The sequence below is a fragment of the Aquarana catesbeiana genome, linkage group LG03 (genome assembly GCF_042186555.1).
Source record: "Aquarana catesbeiana isolate 2022-GZ linkage group LG03, ASM4218655v1, whole genome shotgun sequence".
NCBI classification, from domain to species: Eukaryota; Metazoa; Chordata; class Amphibia; order Anura; family Ranidae; genus Aquarana; species Aquarana catesbeiana.
In genome coordinates, this window is record NC_133326.1 from 624,464,032 (window position 1) to 624,486,734 (window position 22,703).

Below are 22,703 nucleotides of genomic sequence, written 5' to 3' on the forward strand. Positions count from 1 at the left end.
TAAGTTCTGTCTTTGGAATGGAAGGATTTTTTGCCATGTTCAACAAACAAACAAGTCTTGCAGCGGGTTTTCTTGCATTGGTACATGCCAACTAATGGTATAAGGGTGGTGAGATTGGAGGTGGATATGTTCATAGATAATTTGCTCGGGGCAATCTTGTTCCTGGCGTCAACATCTACCTCGGTCATAACCTCCAATGATCTAACTATGGATGTCCAGTCCGCCACAGAGAGTCTCGCCACCATCATGGAACATCCCAATTCCTTCCTCCGCCTAGCATCCATCCCACTGTCACCTCTGACTCCACTATCCTCCCTTCACACACCTTCCATTGATGCCTCTATATCCTATACATCATGTTCTTCCGCTACTACTGACCCTAACACTTTTTTAGTCCTCAGTCCTCCTCAAACCAACCGGAGGAAAACGAAAACTCACCGGAGAGGCTGTAGAGCAGGACGTAAAAAGTCCCAAAATCAACACACCCAAACTCCGCAAACTGTAAAAATCTTCAACTTATCATCCCTCGAACTCTCCTCTGCAGATATCAGTCTACTTAGCAGAGGCCTCAGTTTCGCCCCCATCAACAAGCCCAATCCTTTCCTTTTATTTAAGGATCTAAATAGATATATTCGTAACCTGACCCTAAAAAGGTTTTTAATGCTAAACAAAACAAACCTATTGCAGTCTGCCCGGACCCCTCCTCTATCATTCCCCCCACAGATACTTTTGAATATGATGGTGACCATCATAGACATACTAGAATCTTTAACTGATGAAGGAGACACTCTTAGCCTCTTTACTCAACACCTCGCCACGTCACCACCCATAATACACTCATCGTTGAAACCCAAGTCAAAAGGTCCCTACCTGGAAAGTTTTTACAGAGTAGTATATGCTGACTTCTTGAAACTTTGCCAGACATCCTCTATGATACCACCTCACATACATAACCTGTCCGCCTCTGAAATTCATGCTCTAGACTCCCTAACTCATTCGGCTGACATTATTATCAAATCAGCCGATAAAGGGGGAGATATAGTTCTGCAAAATAAGACGGACTATATCGATGAAGCCCTCAGACTTCTCTCAGATAAGACTACATATAACAAGCTCCCTAAAGACCCCACTAGTGAATTTGCCAATGAGGTTAACGTTTTGGTGAAGTCAGCTCTTGATTGCGGAGTGATTAACAAAACGGAAGCCTCCTTTTTTTTCGTCCACCAATGGCCAGCTTGTTCTGAAACGCGTCGCATACGTGTGACGTCATCACCGGGCACCACGCTGTGTTTTGCTCCCCAAGCCTCGTTTTGGTCCTATACACGGCCGGCCGTGTTCTATCCCCGAGGCTTCACCATCCAGTGCAGAGCAGCAGCACGGCTGACCGGCGGCTCTGGCGTCCCACCTCCCCCCGCTTGGAAACCTTATCTCTGCACTCTGGATACCATCAGGCTCCTAGCAGGATTCGAATTAGACTGTCAGCTGTAAGAGACTGCACCCTGCTGTACCATCCCATCCTTCCTCTTCTGGATTTGATATGGAACCAGCCCTGCAGAAACCGCTGTGACCTGTAGTCCCACTGCATCTCTTCAGCCCAGCTAATAGACCAGAATGCAACTCATCTAGCTTTAATGTGAGTGGATATTGTTGTTTCAATAAAATGTTTTTATGATACATACTCAGAGGCGCCCCTCTCCTTGTTGTTGTTATAGTTCGTTATAGTTATAGTTCGTTGGACCCCGCTTTTGGCTCCTTGGGTGGTTGCCCTGACTGACCTCTGCTACATATCCCCCAGTATGCATGCATGAACTTACACATGCATCCTATTAACTAATCTTTAGCTTTTGGACTAATCGTTTCCTTATTAAGGTAACTGTGCTTTGCGCCTTTTTACTTGTTTTATAGTTCTACTTTAACCACTTTGGCCCCAGAAGATTTGGCCCCTCAATGACCAGGCCATTTTTTGCGATATGGCACTGCGTCGTTTTAACTGACAATTGCGCGGCCGTACGACATTGTACAAAAACAAAATTGAGGTCCCCTTTTTCCTACAAATAGAGCTTTCTTTTGGTGGTATTTGATCACCTCTGCCATTTTCATTTTTTGCGCTATAAACAAAAAAAGAGCGACAATTTTGAAAAAAAAACAAGATTTTTTACTTTTGCTATAATAAATATCCTCAAATGTTTTTTAACCAGTTGCCGCCCGCCCACCGTCAAATGACGGCAGGGCTGTGCGGCTCTCGTTCTGGGACGCCGTCATATGACCAGAATGATGCCTGCAGGTTTAGGTATCATCTTGGTATCATTCTTTTCAGCCAGCGGTCGGCTTTCATTTAAAAGCAATCCTAGTGGCTAATTATCCTCTAGACTGCTTTTACAAGCAGTGGGAGGAAATGCCCCCCCCCCCCACCGTCTTCCATGTTTTTCTCTGGCTCTCCTGTCCCAACAGGGAACCTGAGAATGCAGCCGGTGATTCAGCCAGCTGACCATAGAGCTGATCAGAGACCAGAATGGCTCCAAACATCTCTATGGCCTAAGAAACCGGAAGCTACGCGCATTTCATGACTTAGATTTTGCCGGATGTAAACAGCGCCATTGGGAAATTGGGAAAGCATTTTATCACACCGATCTTGGTGTGGTCAGATGCTCTGAGGGCAGAGGAGAGATCTAGGGTCTAATAGATCCCAATTTTTTCAAAAAAGAGTACTTGTCACTACCTATTGCTATCGTAGGGGATATCTACATTCCCTGAGATAACAATAAAAATGATTAAAAAAAAATGAAAGGAACAGTTTAAAAATAAGATTAAAAAGCAAAAAAATAATAAAGAAAAAAAAATAAAATAAAGCACCCTGTCCCCTCCTGCTCTCGCGCAAAGGCGAACGCAAGCGTTGGCCTGGCGTCAAATGTAAACAGCAATTGCACCATGCATGTGAGGTAATTTTTGCAGTAGACCTCCTCTGTAAATCTAAAGTGGTAACCTGTAAAGGCTTTTAAAGGCTTTTAAAAATGTATTTAGTTTGTCGCCACTGCACGTTTGTGCGCAATTTTAAAGCATGTCATGTTTGGTATCCATGTACTCAGCCTAAGATCATCTTTTTTATTCCATCAAACATTTGGGCAATATAGTGTGTTTTAGTGCATTAAAATTTTAAAAAGTGTGTTTTTTCCCAAAAAAATGCGCAAATACTGTGTGAAAAAAAAAATGAAACACCCACCATTTTAATCTGTAGGGCATTTGCTTTAAAAAATATATAATGTTTGGGGGTTCAAAGTAATTTTCTTGCAAAAAAAAATGTTTTCATGTAAACAAAAAGTGTCAGAAAGGGCTTTGTCTTCAAGTGGTTAGAAGAGTGGGTTATGTGTGACATAAGCTTCTAAATGTTGTGCATAAAATGCCAGGACAGTTCAAAACCCCCCCAAATGACCACATTTTGGAAAGTAGACACCCCAAGCTATTTGCTGAGAAGCATGTCGAGTCTACTTTCCAAAATGGGGTCATTTGGGGGGGGGGGGGGGGGGGGGTTGTGCCATCTGGGCATTTTATGGCCTTCAAAACTGTGATAGGTAGTGAGGAGTGAAATCAAAAATTTACGGCCTTAGAAATCCTGAAGGCGGTGCTTGGTTTCGGGGCCCCGTACGCGGCTAGGCTCCAAAAAAGTCCCACACATGTGGTATCCCCGTACTCAGGAGAAGCAGCAGAATGTATTTTGGGGTGTAATTCCACATATGCCCATGGCATGTTTGAGCAATATATCATTTAGTGACAACTTTGTGCAAAAAAAAAAAAAAAAAAGTTTGTAATTTTCCCGCAACTTGTGTCAAAATATAAAATATTCCATGGACTCAACATGCCACTCAGCAAATAGCTTGGGGTGTCTACTTTCCAAAATGGGGTCATTTGGGGGGGGGGGTTGTGCCATCTTGGCATTTTATGGCCTTCAAAACTGTGATAGGTAGTGAGGAGTGAAATCAAAAATGTACGCCCTTAGAAATCCTGAAGGTGGTGATTGGTTTTCGGGGCCCCGTACGCGGCTAGGCTCCCAAAAAGTCCCACACATGTGGTATCCCCATACTCAGGAGAAGCAGCTAAATGTATTTTGGGGTGCAATTCCACATATGCCCATGGCCTGTGTGAGCAATATATCATTTAGTGACAACTTTTTGTAATTTTTTTTTGTCATTATTCAATCACTTGGGACAAAAAAAAATGAATATTCAATGGGCTCCACATGCCTCTCAGCAATTTCCTTGGGGTGTCTTCTTTCCAAAATGGGGTCATTTGTGGGGGTTTTGTACTGCCCTGCCATTTTAGCACCTCAAGAAATGACATATGTAGTCATAAACTAAAAGCTGTGTAAATTCCAGAAAATGTACCCTAGTTTGTAGAAGCTATAACTTTTGCGCGAACCAATAATTATAGGCTTATTGACATTTTTTTTACCAAAGACATGTGGCCGAATACATTTTGGCCTAAATGTATGACTAAAATTGAGTTTATTGGATTTTTTTTATAACAAAAAGTAGAAAATATCATTTTTTTTCAAAATTTTCGGTCTTTTTCCATTTATATCGCAAAAAATAAAAACCACAGAGGTGATCAAATACCATCAAAAGAAAGCTCTATTTGTTGGAAGAAAAGGACGCAAATTTTGTTTGGGTACAGCATTGCATGACCGCGCAATTAGCAGTTAAAGCGACACAGTGCCAAATTGTAAAAAGTGCTCTGGTCAGGAAGGGGGTAAATCCTTCCGGGGCTGAAGTGGGTAACCGTGTGATCGGCTGTGCCCAATCACAGCCGGTCACATGTAAACACGGAGATGCTAGTAATCGGCCCTCCTCGCCTCACCCTGACAAAGTGTGTGGCGAGGAGAGCCGATTAGCGGCATCTCCACGCAGGGGGACACGCAGGGGGACATCTAGGCATGTAATCAGGCCACTGATCATCAGTGCCCTGATTACAATATAGCACTTACAGTGTCACCAATCAGTGCACACCATTGCCCACCAGTGCCAGCAATCAGTGCCCACCAGTGCCAGCAATCAGTGCCCACCACTGCCCACAAGTGCCACCAATCAGTGCACATTAGCGATGCCAGTTAGTGCTGGCTATCAGTGCCGCATATCAGAGCTGCCCATCAATGCCCATCACTGCTGTCCATCAATGTCCATCAGTGTCGCCCATCGGTGCCACGCATCAATGCCCATCAGTACTGCCTATCAGTGCTGCCTATCAGTGCCCACCGGTGCTGCCTAACAGCACCCACCAGTGCCGCCTATCAGTGGCCACCAGTGCCGCCTATTAGTGCCCATCAGTGCCACCTAACACTGCCCATCAGTGCCACATATCAGTGCCCATAAGTGCGGCATATTAGTGCCCCCTCATCAGTGCCACCTAATCAGTGCCCATAAGTGCCGCCTCATCAGTGCCCATAAGTGCCACCTCATCAATGCCCACCAGTTCAGCCTATCAGTACCCATCAGTGCCGCCTCATCAGCGCACATCAGTGGAGAAAAATTACCAAGAGAAAGCTCTATTTGTGTAAAGAAGATGATAAAAATTTCATCTGGGTACAGCTGAAAAATGGCCTGGGCAGAAAGGGGGTGTAAGTGCCCTGTAGGCAAGTGGTTAAAAAACAAATTTCTTCCTCAGATTAGGCTGATATTTATTCTTCTACATATTTTTGGTTAAAAAAATATCAATAAGCATATATTGATTGGTTTGCACAAAAGTTATAGCGTCTACAAAATAGGGGATAGATTAATGATATTTTTATTATTATTATTTGTTTTACTAGTAATGGCGGTAATCTGCGATTTTTATCGGAACTGCGACATTGCGGCGGACAGATCAGACACTTTTGACACTTTTTTGGGACCATTGACATTTATACAGCGATCAGAGATAAAAGTAGCCACTGATTACTGTATAAATGTCACTGGCAAGGAAGGGGTTAACACTAGGGGGCGATCAAGGGGTTAAATGTGTTCCCTAGATGTGTTCTAACTGTGTGGGGAATGTGGCTGACTAGAGGAGGAAACAGATTGTTGTTCCTACTTAGTATGAACACATGATCTGTCTCCTCTCCCCTGACAGAACCGGGATTTGTGTGTTTACACATACAGATCCCGGTTCTCGCTCTGTCACGAGCGATCTCGGATGCCTGGAGGTCATCGCGACTACCGGGCACGCGCATCGGCTCCAGGGACATGCTAGAGTATCTTAAAGAGCCGACGTACAGCTACGACGGCTCACGCAGGGGAGCCAACCTGCCGCAGTATAACTGCGGCAGCTGGTCGGGAAGGGGTTAAAGTGTTACTAAACCCAGGACCCTGCATTCACTATATCTGGTCTCCCAAAAATACACAGAACATGGAAATGCAATTATTTTAGCAAATATAAACTGCTAAATACCTTTTCTTATCAGCAGTTAGAGCAGTCTTGTGACTTCTATCAGTGTCTGGCTGTGCACTGGTTATAGCCTGTAGGAGGAGCTTTCGTTCTCATCTGACTGTCCTATGAGGCTGCATGACCTCTGACTTTCTGTTTGGACAGTGATGATTGGCCCTGTGCTGATCACATGCATCCTCCCCAAAAAAAAAAAACTCTCTAGCAATACACACTAAAACTAAGCATGTGCAAAGTTTTTCCAAGGCTCTGTTCTATCAGCAGATGGATTGGGAACAGTAAAAGAAGGGGAGGGTCAGAGAAGACAGGATAAAACAGTCTTTTTACAAAATGCAGAGGATTAACCCTTTAGGTTCTACAGTGAGTATAACAAGCATGCATTACTGCATATAGACACTGATTTTACTGTTGTGGGTTTAGTAACACTTTAAGGGGAGCACATTCACAAGAATTCTGCTTAGTCTATTGCCAGTCTTAGCTGCTATTATAAATTGCTGGTCGCAGTTTAGAGGTCCACTACCAGCCTGTGAGAGGGGCTGAAGATATTATTTCAAGATATATCAAGAAAGCTCTTTGACTGGCCCACCCAGTTTTACATTAGCCTGTGGCAGATGTAAAGATAATACCAGATACTATTGAGCAGAGGGATTTTTTGCTACTAACCCTCTCTCCCTTGGACACTGAGTCAATAAATTTTGCAAATGATGATTGACGGAATGGATATCTGTTATTTGGTCAACAATGGAGGTTCATTGAGTGTTTTGGGGCAGCCGTAGGCCCATGGGCATTTGCAGGTAGGGGCAAGGGGGGTCAAGTGCTCCCCCCCGGAATCAGGAATCTGATCTTAAATTCAGTACAGTTGCGTCGCTATCGGGGTGCGGCCAGCCTGCACCCGGGTGCCACCTGCCAGTGGGGTGACACCATCAAGTTGCTGTCAAGCCCACCCATCAGTGTAATCTGACTTCAGGCTTTTTTCCATTGCTCAGTCCAGCAGAGAACTCGGCGGTGCTGTGACAGGAGAATGGCGAGCTATCAGAGGTTTCTATCAGAGGTTTCCCCCGCTTGCCCCCCTTTCTCCTGTCAGGGAGAAGAGACGGCAGCTCTCACCAGGTTCCCCGCCCAGCTTCCTGCCCACTCCGTTCCTTCCCTATTGGCCATAACTGAGAGCCAATCAAAGGAGACTAGGAGAGGAGAGCATCATGGGACGTGTAGTCCCAAAGATTGGCGGCCCCATTTTTCACAAGGAGGAGGCTACAGCTCGATCAAGAGAGAGATTGAGAGACTGCAGCCTGGAAAAAAGCTGAGGGAGAGAGTGCTACAGGACAAAGAACGAGGAGTATACTGGACGGAAGCCAGAGAGAGAGCCATGCTGCCCAGCGCCACCAGAGAGAGAGCCATGCTGCCCAGCGCCACCAGAGAGAGAGCCACGCTGCCCAGCACCACCAGAGAGAGAAAGACTGAGCCACTACCAGGGTACAGACATGCTACACTACTGACCAGAGTCGCCCCCGGGGAACCCAGAGTGAGCGATCATCCAGCTGGAGTAATCACTGCTGTTGTTTCGCTGGGTCTAGTAAAAAGGCCTGTTGGCCATTATCCATTACTTATCTTAGGGACTGTACTACATCTGCAGTCTCTGACCATGATAATGTGATAATGACATTGCCGAAAAGGGGCAGTGCATGGGTGACCCTAAAATTATGCCCCCCCCTGAAAAAGTTCTGCGGACGCCCATGCGTAGGCCAGATGACCAGTAGAAAGGATACAACCCCCCTCTAACCCACCAGCTTCGGAGGAGGTCAGTGCTACACACAGAAGCAATATATCTATGGGAGTATTTTTACCTACCAAAGGTTTTTGCATTTTTGTCCACTGAGTTCTGAGGTTTACACAGCTCTGCTACACAACACAACCCTGTCTGGCAGGTAAGGGGACCTTATTTTTCTTTGTTGCAGTTGCATAACACTTAGGGCTGGTTTACATTTGTGGTGGCCCTCTGAAATCATTTTTCAGAGGGCATTTGATAGGAGGTGAGAAAGCATTATTTTGCTTCCTCGCCGCCTGTTTTAACTACCAGCACCTACACCATAGCACTGCCTGATCAGTGCAGTAGGGGGGGTCATTTCTCCATTTCTTGTAAATCTCCATATGGCTGCCTTTGCAGCTTACGTGGGTGGTTGGGGGGCATTAAAACTGCAGCTTAACCCCCTCCTCAAACACCAAGTGTAAACTGGGACTTATAGGTCTTACAGGTCTACAGGAGAAGTCATTGATGAGCTTGTGTCTCTCTGTCTCTCTGTAACTTCTCTCCTCCTATCAGCATGCTCTTTGTTGCCTCATGATAGCTAAAGCACATACTAATTGGCTTCTTCTGCTGCTTCTTCCTCTCCTAGTGTGAGCTCTGCTGTTCAGGGAATTACAACAGACTGATAGTAGGATAAATTCAGGAACTTACACTGTGTGAATTTAGAAAACATTGTGTAGCACCCTCTACCATAGGTAGGTGCTAGAGTGAAGACTTCAGTTCAGGTAAATTTGGGCAGGCCTATGCTTCAGGCTAGGCCTGTCTGTTTTGATCTGGGGGGCAGGGAATGGTTAGTGCAGCAGTGGGTGTGACCACCTGTGCTTTAGTTCTGAGGCGCCTCCTCTGCTTCCAGGAAGAATGATCTGGAAGAGGGGGAGGGCCTAGGACTGGAGTGGCAGGCAGCTCATGAGAGGAGCTCTGATCAATCCCCAACTGGAATTGGCAGGAGGCAGGCCTCCCATATAAGCTTGGGTAACAGCCCACTGGGGGAGGAGTTGTCGGCTGGGAAATGTGGAGAATAGAGTACTAGGCAGCAGCAGGGGCTCCATCACCATCTGGGGGGGGCGGCCTAGCGGAGGAGCCCGGGAAAGCTGGGAGGGAGCTTCATCTTTACATGGTCATGGATGAAGTGTTCTGGAACAGAGGGGCTGGAGAAGCTGCCGGAACGTATGTCCAGTTAGAGTTCTCCATCATGGACTTGGGGCAGAAGAAGGTCGGTGAGTGGACTACAGTGGAGTTCTCGGTGAGGCATATATATATATATATATATATATATATATATATATATATATATATATATAAAAGGATCTAATATTAATGAATTATTAAAAACCTATATCATAAGAAAATACCTGCATACCTATCAATACTCTATAAAACCCATAGAGAAGGAGTATAGTAGAAAAGTTGCACAAAAAAATGCATATGGAGAAAGTGCATAAAGAAAAAATGCATATGACAAACAAAAAAAGATTTCTATGTTTGTCAATATGCATGTACATACTACTAAAAAAATACTTATAATCTTATTTTATCTAAAAAAAGGGGAACAATCAGTGCAAACAAATACAAGAGTACAGAAAAATGCAGGCTGAACACTATAGGTAATCACATAAGCCTATTACAGATCTATTAGTGCAGCGTAACAATTAAAAGAAGAAAAATGTCCAAACCAAATGGATAGGGGCTCCTACATCCAGACAGATGGAGAAAGACAAGATCCCTCGTGAAGGAAGGTAAATTAATTCTTCCACTAATGAATAAGTGACAGTATCCTCCACCACATAAGCCAAATTGCGCCTACCAGATAAGGTGGACCTCCGTATTACAGAAGGTCATAAACGCATGTAACCCCACAGGGATGGTGGTAAGTTCCAGCATGGCTTGAAAGGTCCTCTTAGTTGCAGATTCTCTCTCCATGTGTTCCTTTAGAGCCCTAAAGGGCTCAGATAAAGAATTTGCAACAGATAAAACCCATGTGGTCTGTTCCATAGGGCTATATAAAGAATTTCGAACACAATCCGTTCAGTGGTGGCCTGTAATGTAGGGCTCCTGGCCCCCTAATCTACATGCGGGGTGCAGGATGCATAAATTACAATGGTTTTTTTTTTGAAGCACATGATTAGAGACTGAGGCTTTATTAGGCTTAAAAAAAGGGTGGGCTCTGGGGTGCTGCCGCCGCCATCTTCGGTAAGGGAATCAGGAAGTGAAGCCTTGCGGCTTCACTTCTTGGTTCCCTACTGCACATGCGCGAGTCGCGCTGCGCAATCCGAATGGTCCCTGCTGTCTCTGGGACCCGTGTGTGTCCCAGCAGATAGCACGGGGGGACGGGAAGAGGCGTAGACCCCCACGGGAGGGGTAGAGAAGGAACCAGTAGCCTACCAACCTACTTTAACCATTACATTACCGGTTACCACTTAACCCTTGAACTTCCAGCCTATCCCCTATGGACTAAGTTGCTCAGCCCTTTATATCTCCTGTTATATATGGACTTGTCTGTTTGCGCTTACAGTTACCAATACTTTGTTAGACTCCCGCGGGAGACTATGCCCGGAAGTGGGTGCAAATACCTGCCTTATGCCCCGTACACACGATCGGACATTGATCGGACATTCCGACAACAAAATCCATGGATTTTTTCCGACGGATGTTGGCTCAAACTTGTTTTGCGTACACACGGTCGCACAAAGTTGTCGGAATTTCCGATCACCAAGAATTCGGTGACGTAGACTAGACTAGAAAAGGCGAGTTCAGAACCAAGCGCAGCACCCTTTGAATTCCCCAAAGCAAGGGCCTACCTGTATACTTTCAAATGGTACTGTTTAAAGTTTTTGTATACTATTATTATCTTGATAGGTAATAGCAGAATTTCCAAATGTGCTCAAATGTGCTCAAATGTGTACAATGTGTATTTATATCTTTGTATTATGACACTTCTTATCTGTCCAGTGGGCTGTCAATAGTGTAACTAAGGAGGGGCTGGCCAAAGTAATACCCATTATTTAGGCATTCATCTCTCAATGAAGTGGAGAGGGTTACCTGTCCTAGAGCTCCCCCCCCCATAATGTTAGAAATGGCCCATGAGAGGGTGGGGGGGAGGGGGAATATGATAGGTGTACCTTATACTTTGGTCTTTAAAAACTCCCTCCCAAAAATGTTATCTTGATGTTGGCCAAGAATGTTTGTGTGTAATCTGCGTTCCCTGTTTTTATGTGCAAAATGACTAATTTTTTTTTTTGTTTTGACTCCAGAGTTTCCTTCTACGCCACAGGAATGGCAGACTGTGGCCTCCCACTTTGCCCAGTGGTGGGACTTTCCTAGCTGCGGAGGGGCAATTGATGGGAAACATGTCCACATCGTCCCACCACCCAACTCGGGGTCGTACTATTACAACTACAAGGGGTTCAATAGTATTGTGATGTTGGCGGTGGTGTAGGCTACTTATGAGTTCCTGTATGTGGACGTGGGGAAGAATGGCCGGATGTCTGATGGTGGAGTCATCACCCAGATCGAGTTCTACAGGCGTCTCCAGAATGGCAGCATGGACTTGCCACCTCCAGAAGACAATGTGGAAGGACTCCCATTCGTCTTTGTTGCGGATGAAGCATTTGCGCTGGGGGACCATCTTATGCGGCCATTCCCAATGAGGACCCTCACCCCGGACCAGAGGGTTTTTAATTACAGGCTGGCCAGAGCCAGAAGAGTGGTGGAGAACACGTTTGGGATCATGGCCAGCTGGTTCCGCCTATTTCTTACACCCATACATATGGCGGAGTACAAACTGAATCACATTATCCTGGCGTGCTGTGTTCTACACAACTTTTTATGGCAACATTCTGCCAACTATGCTGGCTCAGTTGGGCCTGAGGCCAGAATTCAAAATGAACCAACCCTGACGGTGCTTGAAAGTGGCCGTCCTGGCTTGCCCCCCCTGAGTGCCCGTGATGTCCGGCTAAGATACCTTGAATTCTTTGCGGGTAGGGGGGCTATCAATATGCCAGACAATGTCTAAAACCTTTTTCAAAAAAAATCAAATCTTTGGTGACATTTACTGCTTGTGTTTGTTTTAGCTGACCCTGAGAGAAATGTGATGAGTCCTCAAAATGGCGTGATTGTGTAACATTACAAAGCACTGTTGGGTGTTATTTACTAAAGGCAAAGACACTTTGCACTACAAGTGCACTTGAAACTGCACTTGTAGTGCAATGTGAATTTGCCCTTAGGAAATAACACCCATTGTCACAGAAAACAGCAATTAGAGCACCACAAAAGTGTTGTAGCGTTGAGACAATAATCCACACATTCTTGATTTACAATCTTTTTAATACTTGCACAATCACAAGTGCATTTAGAAAAGGTTTTTAAAACAAACCAACATGTTTGTTGTATAACAATTTTTGGGGTCACATTAGAAAAAGTAGAAATGTCCATTTAAGATAAAACAGGCATGTTTAAAACCAACAAGAAAGACACAAATCTTGAATTTACAAAGTTCACATTTGGTAGAACTTGAAGGCAATATCAGACATGAGTATTTACAAATTGTGTTTGATATTGCGTTCAGATGGGGTGAAGTCACCCCAGGAAAAGCCAAATTTTGAAGATGCACACAAATAGCCGAATGTCAACATGTGCTACCTGCCATCATGGGGGATCAAGAGACGTGTTTTGGGGGTGCAACCCCTTCCTCTCAGCTACTTTATTATTGAGGAAGGGGTTGCACCCCCAAAACGCGTCCATTGATCTCCCGTGATGGCAGATAGCACATGTTGACACACTGTGTGCCTCTTCAAAATTTGGCTTTTCTAGAACTTGACAAAAAATGTAAAAAAATTGTAGCACACCAAAAAACAAAGGGATTTGGAGGGGTTTTAAACTCTCCCTAAGACATCAATGATGTTCTCATTTTTTTTGAAGAACATCATTGATGTTTTTCTTGATGTTTTCCAAGTCCCTATTACACCCCATGATCTCCCTGATCAGGATCTGTGCACTTTCCGAGGTGAAAGGATCTGGATCCACAACATCACGATCACCTAAAAAGATAGAAACCAAAAAACACCATGTATTATAAATATGCCGGCATCCATCTCTTACCTGAGCCTGTGGTTGCAGACACTCACCTGTTGTGGTGCCAATTTCCACCACGTCTTCCTCCTCCTGCTCTGTTTGTCTTGGGTGGATTTCCCCTTCTTCCATAGGTGGGGGGTCTCTGGTCTCCTCGGATGAGGGGTGTCCTCCGAGTCTTTTCTCCCCTATGTAAAAAAAAAATGGTATACTTAGCACACAGATATTTGATGGCAGAACTATAAATATAAAACATTGTTTGGAAATGGGGTACAATTTTGTTTGTGGCCAGAGTTCCAAGATGTAGCATTTTTCTTGTCCTTTGTCAAGCTTGAATACTTTACCTATCTTATACAAGCTTCACATATGGAGACCCCTATAGTATACACTGGAGCACCTGTGTGGGCCCCCTAATAAAAAGGGTGTTCTTGTGTCCCACACTAGTGCTACAGAGTCCAGATGTGAAAACTGCTGCTGAGTGTCCTCTCCTTACACAGAATTCTAGTTACAAACCCATCTACCCAACTAAATTAGTTTCAGACAAGAAGGCCCTTAAAAATGTGGCCAAATGCATGTGGCCAAAACCATGGTGTTTTCTAGGCCGAACGAACAATGTTTGATACGAACGAATAATGTGCCCATGAACATGAAAGTTGCCATTTTAAACTGGACAACAGTTAAGAAAAGCACATGGAGCAGCATGAACGTAATAAAAATAAAGAATAAGAACACAGGACAACTACTTACTTTTTTGCAGCACTCTCCGGATCTTTCTGTACTGCTCGTGCTCTCTTAATTTTAGGTCCGACCACCGCTTCCTGAGCTGATCGTCTTACCCCGAAATTCCGGTGCAGACTTTTGACCACTTTCGCCATGATCTTGGCCTTTCTGACATTGGGGTTGGGATAAGGTCCATACTTCCCGTCATAGTCGGCCTTCTTCAGGATGTCCAACATCTCCCCAAAGGACATATTTGATGCCTTAAATCTTCTCCTTCTGGATCCAGACGTTTCTGGCTCCGGGCTTTCCTCCCCCTCCTCCTCGTTGCTGTAATTAGCACACACCTGCTGTGCTCATTACCCACTGTGCCGAACGAAAGGGGCGGGAAATACACTAGAAAGAACGTCAGGGGCGGGCGGAGTTACACGCATGCGCAGTGTGTATAAAGCGTAACACGCGTGCGTAGTACGTACGATCTGTGAGCGGAGGAAGGAGTATCAGAGGCGCCGATCGTGATAACGAAGGTAAGATCTAAACTTGGGCCTATACTGCTTCTACATTGAGGCCTATATTGTAACAAGATTAGGAAAGTTTTGCCTGACATTAGGGTTTGTCTTGTGTTGTGTCTTGCAGATAAAATGGATGGCTTCAATGACCAAAACTTCCTCCCCCTGTTCATAGACAAATACAGGGAGCAGCCCTGTCTGTGGCAGGTGAAACGCCAACATTCTAATCATAAACAAAAGAGGCAGACAGCGCTGGAGAAACTGCTAGAGTTGGTGACGCCGGTGGTCCCCACAGCAACCATCCCCTATTTAAAAGCCAAAATAGGTGGCCTGAGGAGCACATATCTTAGGGAGCGCAAGAAGGTCACGGATTCCCAGAGTTTAGGAGCTGGAGCAGATGACATTTATGTCCCCAGACTGTGGTACTATGAGAGACTGCGATTTCTGTTGGACCAGACTGGAGTCAGGGAATCCCTCTCAACCCTTCCTTCCACTCTTCCTTCCACCCCAGCTGAGGCTTCCGATGTCCAACCTGGGACTTCCAGCCAAGAAGAGGTGGAGGAGCCCAGATGGAGTCAGGTATAGCATTCTTCTACAGATTTCTGGTCAATAAAGAAATGATGTTTACTAGATGTTATTATTGATCACTAATTGCTGATTTAAGAAAGTGTTTTACATATCAATAGACAGTAGTTTTGAAAAATAATTGGGACAAGACTGAAAAATGCTGGGCTCAGAATGATAGTCTTTTCTATTTGTTAACATTCAATTTGCAACAATCATGAGGTGAAAATTGTGTGTGATTGATGAATAAAAAACTATATCGATGTCCCTTTTTCATACACAGGAAGACCTCAGCCAGGAGGAGGCTGTGGAATGTGGCAGCCAGGAGGAGGCGGGGCTAAGTGGCAGCCAGGAGAAGCCTGGGCCCAGTCGGAGCCTGACCGAATCGCAGGTTCCTCCCCTCCGCCTTCCATACAAAATCCCAGGAAGGGGAGTCACGTTCAGGATTCAGCGCTCAGGCTCATTCAGGAGGCTTCTGCATCCCTCAGAGCCACCCCCACACCTGAAGAGGCCTTTGCCTGCATGGCTGCCACCAAACTGCAGGCCATGCAGGAGGGTCAATGCAAGCTGTGTGAGGACCTTCTGTATAAAGTCCTAAGTAAGGGGGTGAGTGGCGAAATCACACCCAGTTGGCCCATCCTCCTCCTCCTCCTGCTGCCACATCTCCAACACCAGAGCCACAGCGTGGAAGGAAGCGTGGAAGGAAGACCAGAGAGTGATGACCCTGGGTTCAGTCTGGTCTGGCCAAAGATGCAGTCTCTTGTATGACCACAGCCTGGGGACACAGATGTCATCTGCTGCTTTCCGGATCTCTGGGACTTCTGGACCAGACTGCACTCCCTTAGATATGGAATCCTCAGGCCACCAATTTTGGCTGGAAATAATTGATGTGTGCCCTGGGGGGTCAAAGGCTTTGCCAATTTCTGCTGTTTCTCCAGCGTTGCCTCCCTCTTTGTTTAGTTGTGAGCCCTTAATAAAGGAATTTTTTGTTTCAATTATACTCGCCTATGTGTGTTTTCCTTCAAAAAGGACAGTTTGTTAGTGAGGAGGCAGGTACATTTCTAATATACAATGTGAAATTAACAAGGGACACCAACACCAAGCAACCTCCTTGAGATTAAATAATACAAGATAATAATGGTGTTGTGGTAACTTGACACACAAAACACACACAAAAATATTCGGGAGTAAAACACAAAAGAACACAAAATAAAAACAGCCTTGAAAAAAATACAAACCCAAAAAAAAATAAAAACAGCCTTGAAAAAAATACAAAACAAAAATAAAACAACAAAATAGAAATTTGGTCAGATGTGACAAATCAAAATATATTGAGGGAATCCCGCTAAATAATAAAGAAATAAGTTTGTGAGAAGTGTGTGTGAATATGAGCAGCAAAACTACTTCATTCTTTTCACATTATAAAGAAGAAGAGAGTGCACTGTATTAAACAATTTAAAACATTGCAGCGTGACGAAAGTGCTGTATCCATTCCGAACGCTAATTTTACCAGACCGAGCTGTTCCGTCTCGGAATTTCTTCTGAGCATGCGTGGCACTTTGTGCGTCGGAACTGGCCACACACGGTCGGAATTGATGCGATCGGATTTTGTTGTCGGAAAATTTTATAGCCTGCTCTCAAACTTTGTGTGTCGGAAAATCTGATGGAAAAAGTCCGATGGAGCCCACACACGGTCGCAATGTCCGACAACACGCTCCGATCGCATATTTTCCGTTGGAAAAATCGACCTTGTGTACGGGACATTAGACTGGTATCTGCACCCCCCCTCCCCCCTGAAAAGTGCCAAATGTGACACCGGCAGGGGGGAGGGTTCCGAAAAAGCGGAAGTTCCATTTTTGTGTGGAACTCCGCTTTAAGGAAGGAATCTTTTTCACCTGGAGCGGTGTTACCTGTCTGTTTGTTGTATCCCCATCTTCCATGGTTGAGATGCCTGCTAATCTGACAGAACACTGATTTTAGAATTCAACATATAATAATACTGTATTTGGCCATATAAGCTCTGTTTACTTTTAAAAATAACTGTAAAGTGCAAAACTCTGGTGGGTGTAACAAGATGTCCACCTGCCCCCTTCTCGGTGTGTCCTTACTGTGGAGGAGTGCGGGGTGTAGCAAGATGGTGGCGACGGAACGTCACTTCCGTTACCATTTCTGACGGGTCGCCTAATTTGACAGAACTCCGGCTGTTTGAATACAATAGCCAGGAGCAGACTGCAATCATAGCCAGCACTGTATTTGGAGACCATACTACCCACTTACCGACCGGCCACTGTATATATACGTCATTACTTTGAAGATGGATATCTCGGTAATGGCAGCAGCTGCTGCCACAACCAAGGTATCCACCTTTAGGGCCGGCGGTTCTGTACATGATAATGGTGGTCTCTGCGGCAGGTTCACCGCAAATTCACCGTTAGCGGCAGCGGGAGAGGTGCCGAACCCCGTCCCGTCTCTCTCCCGCGCCCTCCGCCGCTTACCGGAGCCGTCAGTAGCAGCGGAGTCTATCGGGTCCTCTCACTTCTTAGGTATGGAGACGAGTGAGGCTAAGATGGCCCCCACCCGTCTCCATACCATAGGTCGGCGGAAGCGACATCATTACGTCAGCTCCGCCCATTTGTCTTAAAGGCACAATTTTTTTTGTGTCATTTTTTCAAACGACTTTTTTTTTTTTTTTGCATTAAAGTCTAAATATGAGATCTGAGGACTTTTTGACCCCAGATCTCATATTTAACCACTTGCCGACCGCCTAACGCCGATATACGTCGGCAGAATGGCATGGGCAGGCAGAATCACGTACCCGTACCCAGCGGCGGTCGGCATTTCTCTGGGAGCGTTGAGAGGCGAGGGGGAGGCCATCCGATCGTGGCCCCCCCCTCGCGATCGCTCCCAGCCAATCAGAATCCTCCCCTGCCTGTGTGTAGTTTCACACAGGCAGAGGATGTGATGTCATCTCTCCTCGGCTCGGCAGTTTCCGTTCCGGCGCCGAGGAGAGAAGACATGTGAGTGCACAACACATACACACACAGTAGAACATGCCAGGCATACTTTACACCCCCGATCCCCCCCCGATCGCCCCCCGATCCCCCCCAATCACCCCTCCCCCCTCCCTGTCAAACTGACACCAAGCAGTATTTTTTTTTTTCTGATTACTGCATGGTTTCAGTTTGTGACAGTTAGAAGTGGTAGGGCAGTGAGTGTTAGCCCCCTGTAGGTCTAGGGTACCCCCCTAACCCCCCCTAATAAAGTTTTAACCCCTTGATCACCCCCCGTCACCAGTGTCGCTAAGCGATCATTTTTCTGATCGCTGTATTAGTGTCGCTGGTGACGCTGGTTAGGGACGTAAATATTTAGGTTTGCCGTCAGCGTTTTATAGCGACAGGGACCCCCATATACTATCTTATAAATGTTTTAACCCCTTGATTGCCCCCTAGTTAACCCTTTCACCACTGATCACCGTATAAGTGTTACGGTTGACGCTGGTTAGTTCGTTTATTTTTTATAGTGTCAGGGCACCCGCCGTTTATTACCGAATAAAGGTTTAGCCCCCTGATCGCCCGGCGGTGATATGCGTTGCCCCAGGCAGCGTCAGATTAGCGCTAGTACCGCTAACACCCACGCACGCAGCATACGCCTCCCTTAGTGGTATAGTATCTGATCGCATCAATATCTGATCCGATCAGATCTATACTAGCGTCCCCAGCAGTTTAGGGTTCCCAAAAACGCAGTGTTAGCGGGATCAGCCCAGATACCTGCTAGCACCTGCGTTTTTCCCCTCCGCCCGGCCCGGCTCAGCCCACCCAAGTGCAGTATCGATCGATCACTGTCACTTACAAAACACTAAACGCATAACTGCAGCGTTCGCAGAGTCAGGCCTGATCCCTGCGATCGCTAACAGTTTTCTTGGTAGCATTTTGGTGAACTGGCAAGCACCAGCCCCAGGCAGCGTCAGGTTAGCGCCAGTACCGCTAACACCCACGCACGCACCGTACACCTCCCTTAGTGGTATAGTATCTGATCGGATCAATATCTGATCCGATCAGATCTATACTGGCGTCCCCAGCAGTTTAGGGTTCCCACAAACGCAGTGTTAGCGGGATCAGCCCAGATACCTGCTAGCACCTGCGTTTTGCCCCTCCACCCGGCCCAGCCCAGCCCACCCAAGTGCAGTATCAATCGATCACTGTCACTTACAAAACACTAAACGCATAACTGCAGCATTTGCAGAGTCAGGCCTGATCCCTGCGATCGCTAACACTTTTTTTGGTAGCGTTTTGGTGAACTGGCAAGCACCAGCGGCCTAGTACACCCCGGTCATAGTCAAACCAGCACTGCAGTAACACTTGGTGACGTGGCGAGTCCCATAAGTGCAGTTCAAGCTGGTGAGGTGGCAAGCACAAGTAGTGTCCCGCTGCCACCAAAAAGACAAACACAGGCCCGTCATGCCCATAGTGCCCTTCCTGCTGCATTCGCCAATCCTAATTGGGAACCCACCACTTCTGCAGCGCCCGTACTTCCCCCATTCACATCCCCAACCAAATGCAGTCGGCTGCATGAGAGGCATTTTCTTTATGTCCTCCCGAGTACCCCTACCCAACGAACCCGCCAAAAAGGTCGTGTCTGCAGCAAGCGCGGATATAGGCGTGACACCCGCTATTATTGTCCCTCCTGTCCTGACAATCCTGGTCTTTGCATTGGTGAATGTTTTGAACGCTACCATACACTAGTTGAGTATTAGCGTAGGGTACAGCATTGCACAGACTAGGCGCACTTTCACAGGGTCTCCCAAGATGCCATCGCATTTTGAGAGACCCGAACCTGGAACCGGTTATAGTTATAAAAGTTACAGTTACAAAAAAAAAGTGTAAAAAAAAAAAAAAAAACACATACAAAAATATAAAATAAAAAAAAAAATAGTTGTCATTTTATTGTTCTCTCTCTCTATTCTCTCTCTCTATTGTTCTGCTCTTTTTTACTGTATTCTATTCTGCAATGTTTTATTGTTATTATGTTTTATCATGTTTGTTTTGCAGGTATGCAATTTTTTATACTTTACCGCTTACTGTGCTTTATTGTTAACCATTTTTTTGTCTTCAGGTACGCAATTCATGGCTTTGAATGGTTATACCAGAACAGTGGCGTCACTAGGGTTGGTGTCACCTGGTGCGAGAAAACATGGTGTCACCCCCCCCCCCCACAATAACCTCTTCCCAATATATTTTTACCCTACTGTTTTCTCTCTGTTCTCCCTTCTTCCCCTTTTCTCTCTCTCTCTATCCATCTTTCTTGTTCTTTCTATCTCTTCTTCTTCCTCTCCCTTTACTTGTCCCTGTTCCCCCTACCCGCCTCTCTCTCCAGGGCCAGATTTACATCGCAGGAGCCTATAGGCACTGGACGCTGAAGCCCCCCTCCCAACAGTGTTGCCAACCCCCCCACAATTTTATTATACACATTGAAAATCTACTGACAGAATGCTTTTTTTTCCTGAGAAGCTGAGATGACAGCGTGCTGCCCGATATTGTGGAGAATGAAATGTACATTTTGTATACTTCAAACAAAGGTTGTACAAAAAAGGGGGGGGGGGGGCAGTAGGACGCACTGAATTGTGCATCACACTGCCCCCTAGCAGCCTGCAATGCAGAGTGGCTGAAGTGCCAAATTGCTCTGCGATTTCATGCTGTTTCAGTGTGAATTAGCCCTAAGAGGGAAAGAGGGGTTGGAGGGATAGAGACAGAAGGGGGGAGTGGTAGGAGAGATAGGAACAGGAGGGAGAGAGAGGGGTAGATGGGAAAGTAGGAGAGAGATAGAGAAAGTGGGGAGAGAGGCAGGGGTCTGAGAGAGAGAGAGAAGGGGTGAGAGAGAGAGAGAAGGGGTGAGAGAGAGAGAGAAGGGGTGAGAGAGAGAGAGCGAGAGAGAGAAGGGGTGAGAAAGAGAGAGAGAGAAGGGGTGAGAGAGAAGGGGTGAGAGAGAGAGAGAGAGAGAGAGAGAAGGGGTGAGAGAGAGAGAGAGAGAGAGAGAGAGAGAGAAGGGGTGAGAGAGAGAGAGAAGGGGTGAGAGAGAGAGAGAGAAGGGGTGAGAGAGAGAGAGAAGGGGTGAGAGAGAGAGAGAGAGAGAGAAGGGGTGAGAGAGAGAGAGAGAGAGACAGAGAAGGGGTGAGAGAGAGAGAGAGAAGGGGTGAGAGAGAGAGAGAAGGGGTGAGAGAGAGAGAGAGAGAGAAGGGGTGAGAGAGAGAGAGAAGGGGTGAGAGAGAGAGAGAGAGAAGGGGTGAGAGAGAGAGAGAGAGAGAGAAAAGGAGTGAGAGAGAGAGAGAAGGGGTGAAAGAGAGAGAGAAGGGGTGAGAGAGAAGGGGTGAGAGAGAGAGAGGCAGGGGTCTGAGAGAGAGAGAGAAGGGGTGAGAGAGAGGGAGATGGGGTGAGAGGGGTTGAGGGTGAGTGAGGGGTGAAAGAGAGATGGGGTGATAGAGAGAGGGGGTGGGAGGTGAGAGATAGAAAGAGAGGAGGGCGGGGGTGACAGAGAGGGGGTAAGGGGGGTGGGGTTGAGAGATAGATAGAGAGAGAGGGGGGGTGCCAGAGAGGGGGATGAGAGAGAGAGAGAGGGGGGGTGGGGAGTGACAGAGAGGGGGTGAGAGAGGAAAGTGGGGTTGACAGAGAGGGGGGTGAGAGAGAGAGGGTGGTTGAGAGAGGGGGGTGAGACACAGAGAGGGACGAGACTCCCCCCTCCTCACCTTGCCCCGGATCGCACACAGCCGGCTCTGCCATCCTCACTGGAGACACAGACAGCAGAGCTTGAGGCTTTGTCTGTGGGAATGGCATGTGTTGGGTGTGTGCCCGGATCGAGTGTTCATGTTCAGTGCCAGTGGAGAGAAGAGCAGAGGGCAGCTTCACAACGTACAGCTGCCGCGCCGCCCGGGCGGAGATGGTAGTGTGTGTAGACAGTAACAGGCTGGCTCAGTAGGAGGAGGAGGAAAGAGGACACGCAGCACGCTCACACACTGACATACCAAGCGCCGCCACGGCGCTGGAGGTGTGTGTTGTTTCAACCCGGCAGGCTGCAGAGTGCGGGGTGAACGGGTCAGCTCATTAAAAAAAAAAAAAAACAGTGCTTTCCACACCGTCGGGAGGGTGTCACCCCTCTAGCGGGTGTCACCCGGTGCGGACCGCACCCCCCGCACCCCCCTAGCAACGGCTCTGTACCAGAATGATGCCTGCAGGTTTAGGTATCATCTTGGTATCATTCTTTTCAGCCAGCGGTCGGCTTTCATGTAAAAGCAATCCTAGCGGCTATTTAGCCTCTAGACTGCTTTTACAAGCAGTGGGAGGGAATGCCCCCCCCCCACCGTCTTCCGTGTTTTTCTCTGGCTCTCCTGTCTCAACAGGAAACCTGAGAATGCAGCCGGTGATTCAGCCAGCTGACCATAGAGCTGATCAGAGACCAGAGTGGCTCCAAACATCTCTATGGCCTAAGAAACCAGAAGCTACGAGCATTTTATGAGTTAGATTTCGCCGGATGTAAACAGCGCCATTGGGAACTTGGGAAAGCATTTTATCACACCGATCTTGGTGTGGTCAGATGCTTTGAGGGCAGAGGAGAAATCTAGGGTCTAATAGACCCCAATT

The 22,703-nt window shown here is 46.6% G+C and overlaps 1 long non-coding RNA gene across 1 annotated transcript in view; it reads right to left on the reverse strand.

Moving 5' to 3' along the window:
* LOC141133175 (uncharacterized) overlaps positions 1–21,963 on the reverse strand; it is a 52,328-nt gene extending 30,365 nt beyond the window's left edge. Inside the window, exon 1 of the long non-coding RNA XR_012243016.1 lies at positions 21,812–21,963. This is a non-coding gene — a long non-coding RNA (uncharacterized lncRNA). The remainder of the gene's footprint in view (positions 1–21,811) is intronic.
* Positions 21,964–22,703: the final 740 nt, after the last annotated feature.